This window comes from Copadichromis virginalis, linkage group LG18 (genome assembly GCF_057382275.1).
Source record: "Copadichromis virginalis isolate Kocher_CV1m ecotype Utaka linkage group LG18, C_Virginalis_male_GT1.1, whole genome shotgun sequence".
Taxonomy (NCBI): domain Eukaryota; kingdom Metazoa; phylum Chordata; class Actinopteri; order Cichliformes; family Cichlidae; genus Copadichromis; species Copadichromis virginalis.
In genome coordinates this window covers 7,198,807-7,209,726 of record NC_140635.1, presented here as the reverse complement: position 1 = coordinate 7,209,726, position 10,920 = coordinate 7,198,807, and the positions used below count along the sequence as shown (strand labels likewise).

At 38.8% G+C, this 10,920-nt stretch overlaps 1 non-coding gene across 1 annotated transcript; it reads right to left on the bottom strand.

Moving 5' to 3' along the window:
• Nucleotides 1–5,052: 5,052 nt before the first annotated feature.
• trnar-ucu (transfer RNA arginine (anticodon UCU)) lies at nt 5,053–5,145 on the bottom strand. Its single transcript has 2 exons — nt 5,109–5,145; nt 5,053–5,088 (listed from the first exon to the last, which is right to left on the bottom strand). It is a non-coding gene; the product is annotated as a tRNA-Arg (tRNA).
• Between the last annotated feature and the right edge of the window lie 5,775 nt (nt 5,146–10,920).

Sequence of the window (10,920 nt, the reverse complement as noted above, 5' to 3'; positions counted from 1 at the left end):
TTGTTGCCAGCCCTGGGGAGAAAACTGAGCAGTCTGGCAACACAGGCGGAATTTCCTACTGTGATGTTATCTCACACAAGACATTTAGCTTCAGCCAAATGAAGAAGGGGGAGAGAAAGTGGTAAGGAAGAGGAGGGTCAAAAAAGAGGGCGATAGAAGGAAGGGGAATGACAGCTGAGGACATAAGGGAGAGGATGAAGAGGTGGTCAGATAATGATGAAGACAAGGGAAGTAAAATGTCCTGTAGAACAAAGGAAAATGAAGTAAAAGGCAATGAGGAAATACATTATGAAGGGTAGATGGGGAACAAGAAAGAGAGACTGCAGAAATGGGAGTGTAGGTACTTTTCTTTACACATTAGTTTTATGCACATTTTATATTCACATGAAAATCTTGTGGTACCTTCTTCTGTGTCTCCAACTGTGTATAAAGCCTGCATGTCATTCATCCTGTATTCCACTGTGGGGGTGCAAGCATCAGACCAGGCTCACTTTGCTTCTGAACATATTCTATGTTAACCAGAGGGGGCCACGAGTGGAGTAGAATTCACCGCATCAGAAAAGTGACGATATATAATTTACAGACAGGACACATCCATCCATCCATCCATCCATCCATCCATCCATCCATCCATCCATCCATCCATCCATCCATCCATCATCTCCCACTTATCTGAAGTTCAGTTCTGGTGGCAGTAGGCTATAAGCTGGATCCTTTTATCCAGGATCCTTACCCCCACACTTTCCATTTCCTCCTGGGTCTCCTGAGATCATACGAGAAATATAATCTCTCCAGTGGGTTCTGGGTTTACCCCAGGGTCTCTTTCTAGTTGGGCAAACCCAGAACACCTCCAAACTTGAAGTACCCAGAAGCATCCTAAGCAGAGGCCCAAACAACCTCAATACAGGACACATACATTTTTAAATTTAATACAAGGTTTTTTAAGTTACAGAACTGAAATGACAAGATGAAAGTTCTTTAGGGACACATAAATGATCAGAAATACTTTCATTTGTGCACAAATTGAGCACCGAGGAAGAGAAACCTGAATATGGTTTCAATATGTTTTGCAGCAGAAATCGATTTAGTAATCTAGATAAAGGCCTCAATTATATCAAATGTTACCAAAATTAAATGGTCAACTTTTAGATCCACACTCTTCCTCTGCGTTGCCATTACACAACAACATCTTCACTGCATCGCACAGTAGTATATGGTGCAGTTTTCACTGTATCATCAAAGCAGCGTAGCAAAGAGAGTAATGAGAGGACCTTTGAATCAGGGACTAGAGCAAGACTAGTAAAGCATTTTTATGACCTTTGCATGATAAGATTTAATCATTGAACCACTTGACTGAAAGTACAGTTTGAATCAAAACAGTAAAAACAGTTTAGAAATCAGTTGGAGAATCAAGTTGAATGAGGAACTAGGTTTGTAATTTTAACAAAATATATAGGTTTGAAAATGCTAAATGTTAACACGCACTAACTGTTTACATGTTTGAATCACACTGACATGTCAAAGTAAACCTGCAGGGTGAAAACTACAACAAAACCACATTTATGAGCCTATGTTTGTTTTTGTTTTTTAAATTAAGCAACAGAAACAGAAAATGTGACATTTCAAATATATTACAGTCAACATTGCTATAGTTAAGAAAATGTTCCCACTTTTCCTTTTAAAAATTAGACATTTCAAGACATTTATGCAAAATTGATAACATAATTTTCTTATATGAGCTCAATTCTTAAAAAGTCTCATTATAAAGTCAATAAAATAGCACCTCATCAAAAGGACTGGGAAAACAGCCTAATAAAAATTCCACAAGCTCTAAAAGTTATCCTTCTTATCTCTCTGACTGAGCTGCAAGAGGACAAAAGTGACAACATAAAGTGATAAATTGGAAGCACTGTTGGGATTGCAGAAAACACTAGTTAGACTAGTAAATGTTTTACATGTTTTATATAGGCAGCACTCTCAGTGAAGCCCATAGCTGGCCTGCAGCCTGGAATCCAGAGATTTAAAAAGTTGTGCAATAATAAAACAAAGAGTAATGTGCCCTGAATGACTTCAAGCAATAACATGACTGTTGCTTTAAATTAGCACTTCAAGAAGCTTTTTGAGCCTTAAAGATTTCCAACATTAACATAATCTAATATGAGGTATTACAACTTGTGTATAAAATGCACTATTACATTTAAAGTATTTATTTTCCTTTGAATTTTCTGTCTAAGAGAAGGCATCAGCCCCACTTTTAAAGCCAAAGTCACTGAGAGTGACATGTGACTGTAACATTTTGTCATGTGCAGGCCTACTGCATCTGTTTTGAAGTCAAAGGACGTCACTCTCATGTGAAAGGAAAGATTGATCCTCAGACTGACTTCAGACCTTTCTTGCTTCTGTCACATCAAAACCTTTAAGTCTCCTTGATGCTGAAAAAGGAGATCTCATGAAAGTTTTTATTTTCAAATTGACAGTCTTCTTTCTATATACATATCACAGAGACTGCATGGGGTTTATGGTTTATCTGAACAACACCAGTCAAGTAAGTAGACACATAAAAATACTTAACAATTTAACAATATAACAATTTGAAATTAAACATGCCATGTGATTCATTCAATAACCTGTAACACATGACTTGATATCCTTCCTGCCAAATGAATTTACTCAACAGTAGTGTTCTTCTGGACAATAATTACCGACCTGTTTACTGTGCAGACGGTTAATGTTTTGTTAACACAGTAGTCGCTGTAGTAACATGGCAACAATAAAAACGGGAGAGCATTTTTCATTGTTCTGCCAGTATTAAACAAAGAAAGCAATGATCGTGATCGTCTGACATTCTTGAAGTACTTTTTGTTTAACTTTTATTTAATCACCTGAGAAAGTAACATACAACAAAAGCGAATGTTTTGTCTGAAGAGAGGATTTTCAGACATTCAGGTGTGTGAGCACAGATAAGCGTACAATCGTTCAGATGCATCACTTCCTTTGACACTTGACTGAAAAACAGTGATCCATATATGGTTTTCAGGGTTGGAGCAACAACCAACCAACCAAATAAAGTCCCACAAACAGCTGGTTTGACACACCCTCAACCTAAGAGCGAGAAGTTGCCAGTTTTTTTCCTTGTTTGCTCGTCTTACTTTTAAAAGGCATCATTCTGCTTTATAAAATGATGATTGGATTACACAGGTGACCTGTTGGTGGTATCTTTCTATTATGTTGAGTTGCATCTACAGCCATGTGAAGTTCAGAAAGTTGAATGACACAATTTAAAGTATAGAAATGTTCCCTGTGAGAGAATGCCCTCGGAAAACAGGTGTTAAGGCTTCTCCTTGTAAACACGGTAAATACTTTGATCTGGCAGAGTTTTATAACTGATACCCTTCCTAAGACAACTCAAAATGTACAACTCCTGCTGGATCAATCCAACACCCTGCACTCTGGGAGAACTCTGCATTAAACCTGCATGAAACCCAAAATTTCAAAAAGTGAGCAGTCCTCATTGTACTGATTGTAGCAATGCTCTGCCAGAAATTCTTAGTGTTAGCATGTTGGATAGCTAACAGCTTGGCTAATAAGTGCAAAAGCTTGAGCGCAGCTTTGGCTCTGCTTAGGTTTCACTTCACACTTTGCAAATGGTAAAAAGAGCATGGCACCAAAGTATTGTGCACTGTGTATCTTCAAACATCTACAGCTGCAGGTTTTAGCAGATAGTTCTTACGTAGATGTGCCTCGCTCACAGGGCTGCTGGTTCACACGACCAGTTAGAGCAAGCTTTTTCAGTAATGGGGCCTTGCAGATACAGGACATGAAGGTAAAAAGGGGGTCAAAAGAAGTGCTCTATATCTGTGTTTTTAACTTTTGTTTTTATTCTAAGGTGCTCAAGGTTAATGTGAGCAATTTAACAGCATGTACTGCATGAAAACAGGAGAAAATAACTCAGAATTGCATATCAGATAGTGAAGAGTGGCAAAGGTACAACCACAATCATAAAAATTCCATCTAAAAATAAAGGCGGATTGTCTTGAGTACTGACAATGATGCTGCTGACCTGCAGATTTTATTTGGGCTTTGTTTATTCATTAATTTGACCAACGGAGATGTTGAAAATGCTCTGGTTTAACTTTTATCCATGTGAGGTTTGTACATGCTAGGCCTTGGGAACTTACATTTGCTGAAAAAGCACCTGATGAAGACTTTAGGACAACAAATTCTTAAATAACACAGTTTATAGATTAAGCAACGTCTATGCAGAAGGCCACGGTGCATGTATAGATGCAAAGTTCAGTTCTAAGGTTAACTCAAGGTAAAATAATTCCCTTGTTATAATGTATGTTAATACAGTTTTTTAGTTTCAGATTTGTATTTGACACTGAGCTGCTACCAGATCTAAAGGTCTGGTGCTGAATAATTGAAATCAGAGCAATGAAAAAAGCTTTGGGGATTTGCTAACTTTTCCTGGATAAATACAAAAGGGTTGAAAAGCAGCTCTTCGAATTATGCAGAGCTTTGTGAAACATCCACTTTTGACATATGACCTGTCAATCTAAGTCACAGTTGGACCTGATTAAGCTGATGAAACCAACAGAGAGCCACGTGAAACTGACAAAGACACATTCCACTTTGTATGCATAAGATGCTGTTGTTCCAGGAGCAACAGACTTATATGAAAAAATGTTAAAAGCAGCTCCAAAAATAAACCATCGTAACACTTCTTTGATACTAAGGCTTTATAAAATCTGCCAAATAGGTGAGTTAAGCTCGCTTGTTTTCAGTGCAAATGAGCTTTAATCAGTTGCATCATGTGGCGTCATCTTGATACCTGCGCACAATCTGCACATTTATGGCAATGGATACAGTTGGGAAAACTACTTTTTTCTAACATTTTATTTTATTCTTTCTAATGCATGATATGAATATAATTCATTTAAATTAATTAATTTAAATATTTTCATCGACAATTTACACCCCCATCTAAAACCTTCTTTGTGTTTTATCATCTAAGTGAAACAGCCCATAATCTTTTGTTCAGATAGAAAACAGCGACCCTGGTGGGACTCGAACCCACAACCTTTGAATTGCATCTCAATGTCTTTAACTAGAAGTCCAATGCGCTATCCATTGCGCCACAGGGCCACATGCATGCATCCTGCTGTCCCTTTCTCGTTTCGTCTGAAAATATGACTGAATCTTCTTGGGAATTACCACTAATTCATACTGTGCATTAATTCCTCTGGATTGGGACAGGTAACAGATAAAATTGAGTGTCTCTTTTGCTTTTAGTGATTTTACTCAAGACCAATAGCAAAAGAGAACAGCATACACTGTAATGTCCTCTCTACAATGTCAGTAATAAGGGAAAATATAAATAAAAATTAGTGCATTTGTGGAGTTTTTGATGCTTGAATATTGAATCCATCTGAATCTATTTTTCTTTTTTGTTTGAAACACATGTAGATTATGAAATCTAAAGATAGCTGACCTCGATGAAACTTGACTTGAATGTTTGAATACAGACCGAGTTTTCAGCTTGGGGTTACATGCAAAAGGGGCATGGTCACTATAAAGATAAATAAGTAATTAGCAACTTAGATTTGTTCACTTAAACCCATTTGTTTTAAACAGCTTATTGAAAAGCCAGACTAATATAATTAAGAATAAAGTATTTTGGCATAATAGAGAACAATAGATGTTTTTCCTTTGTTGTATTCAAAGGAAGCAAACAGACTAAGGGCTCTACAGTTGCTCATAAATGTGTTATTTTAGCTTAAACCCTGCTGATGTGAATGGGTACTTGTTGCCATGTGTCTGAGTGAAGAGGCCCGGTCCTGGTCGACTTAGCTGTGTGACACGCGATAGGGTCCAAATCCAAAGTGGAATGGCTGCAGGCTTCAACCTGCGCTTAAGAGGGTCACTGCTGAACAAAGGGGGTTCAGTCACTTGCTGAGAGGCTGCACACACTGAAAGGAACATGGGGCCAAGGCGGTGTGTGCGTGTGCCCGTTTGTGTGTGTGTGACACAGAGGGAAAGCGAGCGTGAGCACGTTTGAGCTTAAAATAATTTTAAAGAGAGAAATTAGTGTATCTTATCTCAGACGCCTTGCTTTCTTCATTTAAATCTTTCCCTCACATCTTACATGTCTCATCTGAAGAAATTAAGAGGAGAAGTGAGAACAGAGGAATCCAGGAAATACGCACTTAGTGAAATGAGCCGTCTTTGCCTCTAGAGTGGCATCAGAGGCGACATGAGTTAATAATGGCTGCGCCGCTGGATCAGTTTAGCTGCTCTGTCTTTTGCTGGCTGCACGGCACGGATGATTAATTAAATACTCCCAAAATAATGACAAAGTGAGCAGTTTGTTGTAGGCTTACTGCTTTCATATCCTCAAACAGGACCCTGAGAATTGTTTCTCTTTCTTAATACACACTAGAAGTTGACAAAAGTGTTATGGTGATGCATCTGCATTGCAGCCAGATCACCACTTACTAAATATTTGAAGGCATTTTTAAGCTCATATATGCCAGCAGTGTGAAGGTGTCCTGTGTAGTTTTCTTGTCTTTACGGGTGAACAAACCTGTTAAACTCTTTGATCCTCATAAATTGTTTGTAAAAATTTTACAATAACCTTTTACAACTCTGCATACTTTCTTGCTTCATCAGTGTTTTACTGTTACATTGCCCTGGCTTTGGGGTATCTGTGAATCAGTGAACAAAGTCTGCAAGTGACAAACAAAACAGGATGTGACTTAAAAAAAATACAGTTACATGGAGCTATGTGAGCTCAGAAACCTTGCAGGAAACCTCTAAACTGTTACAACACTGAAAACCAGTGTGTATGTGTTTATATGTGTTGCTGTTTATGTCCCTTGTGTGTGTGTATGGGTTTACAGGGCAAAGATGCACTAACGACGTCTGCTTGTTTAGTCAAGAGCAAGAAAAGTGAGTGAGATTTTCAGATTAGGTTCTTGCCAAAAGACTATGACTGCCCCGTGAGGTTTTCTAAGCACTCTGAGAATGTTCAACAGTGCGTTCTGGGTACAAGTGTATCTTGAAGGGAAAAAACCCAACTCAGACATCTTTAAAAGCTTTTTATTTGTACTGTTTGTTCATATTTTTTGTGGAAGGTCACACCTGCCATTCCTCCAGGTGGCTGGGTATTATACTGCACTGTGAATTAAACCAAGAATGCAGCATTTCACAAGAGAACAAGTCTTTTATTTGGTCAGTGATATCCGTTGTGTCTGATTCCTGTGTGTTACCATCATAAAAGGGCTCAGCTTTTGCACTACACTCTCCTTTCCAAGAAAAAACACTTCAAAATTCCCAGACGTGACATCCTGAAACAATATCTGTACTAATCTGGAAGAATAATACAGTAAATGTTCCCATACAATCAAGAGGTGTCTGCAAATTGTGTCTTTTATTGCAGCTCTTTCAAAATCCAAACTTGTGTAAGTCCCCGTTATATTGCTTCCCACAGTTTTGGCAGAAAGGCTCCTCAAAACAGGGAATATTTCACCTCTTAAGCCAAACGTGAAGTGCCAAACCTGCAAAACATAGCGACTGCCTCGGCTTTTCACTTTGCCTGGCACAAATCATTCAATGTCAGGCCATTTCCCACGCCAAATAGGCTTAAAATGCTAAAAAGACGAGAAGAAAAGAAGAAAGTCCTGTCAAGTTTTTCCACTTGGTTTTGTTCTCTTTTTCTGCCTCTGTGTTTTTTCACCTCAGTATCTATTTGTCCCCTTTTCTTTTCTCCTTTTCCCTCCCCCCTCCACCTCCTCCCCCCACCCTCCTCTGCAAGTCTAACATGTCATTCTCCTTCTTTTGTACCTACAGGCCTTTTTTCCTATTGAACTCCCCGCCCTCTCCACTCCTCTGGCTCTCCTTTTTCCTCTCAGGGGCCTAATTATGAGCCGGCATTAAATAAAAACATTTATATTTCTCCAAAAAAAGGCTTCTCTCTGTGCTTTCTCTGGACAATGAGGGCTTATGATTCTCCCTTCCCTCCTGCTCCCTCTTTCTGTCTCTTTCTCTGCTGAGTGGCCATTCACTGGGGGTCTATGTCTCTTTGTGATTGGCTTGCTCTAGGACTCCTAGGGGGCAGTAATTGTGTCTCATTAAGTCTTACAGTAGTCGTGAGGGGAGTGTAGTGGGGTGGGAAGTGAGGGGGAGTTTGCTGCACAAGGCCTCGCAATTAGAAATCCCAGAGAGCTTGAATGGGAACCCTAATCAGACCACAATGGCCGAGGCTCCCTGCCTATTAGGGCAAAAAGGAAGTGTTGCCATTGTCCAAACACACACACATGCAGACGCACACACACACACCAGGAATGCATGCAGAACAGTGGGGATGGATGTAGTTGTGTGGTGGCATCGTCCCACAGGCCAATTTGGAACGATTGGGAGACTTAAGAGAGCTTTTCACTGCCTCAGTCACGAAATACACATTCATGCACTCAGAAAGTCGAGTACACACACACACACAGGTGCAGGCACACATACACTTTTCCATCCATACTGAAGCTAAAAACGGGTCTCATTAGTGATGTTGAGGACGAGCTGGGAGTTTGCTTTCTGTTTGCTCATTTGTCACCCTGTGATTCCTCTCACTGCACACAGGAGGTTTTTCAATTTTTGTGTGAAAAACACTTCCTGCAAGAAACATATTTTAGTGTCTCCGTGAAGCAGAAGCGGGGTAATACAATCAGCATGCTGCGTCTGCGGTGGATACATAAATAACCCATGCACCTCATCTCTGTGGAAATTCAGTAAATTTCAGTGTCTGTGAAAGAAAAAAAGAAAAAAAAACATACAAATAATGATATTCCACCACCATCTGTCTCTAAAAGGGAAATGCATTGGAAAGTGAAAACTTTGCAAAGCCTTCCCTTGTTTTTATCTCATAATAGGAGCAGAAAGTGGGTCTCTTTTCCTCCGTTTATCTGTGTAGCGTTCCCAGGAGAAACAGTGGCTACCCCTCCTTATCTTTGTTACTGCCGAGTGCTGCAGTGGATTATGAAGTGGATTATGCAAATGTCTCACAATATATTCATATTAACAAAGGTTGAGGTTCATGTGCCTGTGCCCGGAATTTATGAATACGCACATATTTTAAAAATGGCTGGAATGTGCTATAATTTAATGGAAATGAACTCAAATGACTGTTATAATTATTGTAATGTGCTTTGCCTCGTTTTCAATTTGTGGAATTAGTAGCAACTTTAAAATAAAGCAATATTCAATTCAATTTAGCCCATTGTTGCAATTATCAGCTCTATTGATCCTCTGTAGAATAGACGGTCATTGTTGGACTTTGATCCAAATGTTGAGTAATTTGCAGTTTATTTTTTCTGGAGTCACAAAAACTGCTGGGATCATGTTACAAATGGATGACTCTCTTGGTTTTGAAGAGTTTTCATTGGTGTTTTGTTTGTTCTAAATGCAAAACATGGACGGTCTGAAGACTAATAAGCAGTGGAGGAAGCTCCTTGTCAGCTTAAAAAAAGTCAAGGTCATAAAGGAAGCATTCTGTTTTCTATTGAGAAGGAAATACAACGCTTATGGACGACTGGGAAATATTAACATCCTGCTTAGCCAACTGACTCATCTGAAATGATGCAATAACAGATTCATGAGCAGTTGTTGAATTTATGATTCATCTGGTCGTGTCCTTAAAGTCACCAATAGGTGAAGTTTAAGAAAAATGTTTCTGGATCTAAGGGGCAGAGGTAAAACAGTTTCAGTATACCTCTGTAGACTTTACAGGATACTCAGTAGTTACATTTCACATTAGGTTATCTATGTTTGGGTAGCAAATCAGTTCATAACAGATCTGACATCCCTGGAGATAAATGTGACTGGATAAAGGCACAAGTTCAAACCTGCTCACGGGATGGGAACATCTGGGTGCGGAAAGTCAGCAGGAAACATTCAGCCTTCACGTGCTACAATGACCTTCGCTGAGCCGTTTGGTTGTGAACCAAGCAAAACGCTGAAGCTGACTAACTTTGCATAGAAGCAGGAAGCAATTTTAAAGATATTGAAACGATATTCCTGTTTTAAAAATAGATCAAATGACAGTATGGATATTTAGTGTTACTCTGTTGCTATAATGAGAGAAAGAATCTGGAGTTTCTCCTGTCTCTGTGTAGTTTCAGCCATACTGTATATAAAATGCTGTTATATTGTTTTTATATTATGAATGCATATAAAAGATGGACTATCAAGAACCAGTGGCATGTGAACTGCCTTTGGAAACATCCCTTTTAGTGTTACTGACACCGTCCATTTTTGAGCCAAAAGCTGCTATGTTTGTAAGAAAAGGTAATAATGTCAAACATGAGGCCCGGGGGCTAGAATCAGCCCACTTGGAAAATGTGAAGGAGGACATAAATTTTAGACTTTTATCTGTATTTTCATACATTTTACAGACTTTCTATTGAAAAAGACGTCTTCCATTCGCAATCATACAACACTAATGTAAATAAGTAGTAGATAAATAATTAAATCACAGTATGTTCCTGTTTTTTTTTTTTTTTAACTCTCTACTACAGAAATGTATGATTTTTACAGTGAGTTCACAAACAAACAAAAAAAAAGTCAATTTTGGTCAATTAACAAAAATTCTCCTCAACAAGAATTTTAATCCATGACACTGAACACACCAGCTAATATGAGACCCGTGTTTGGTTTCAGCTCTTTTATCTTTTATTTGATGTTTTGACCAACAGTCTTACTCTTTTGGTTTACCAACTTTGTTTTTGTAAGCAGTCAAGTGCTTCCAGCAACCTGCAACTGATAAAAGTCTACAGCAGTAAACAGCAGTAATCAGTACACCTACAGTACTGTGCATATATACACAACACAGCTGTGTGTAGAATATACAACCTAACAAACCCAGAGTTCACC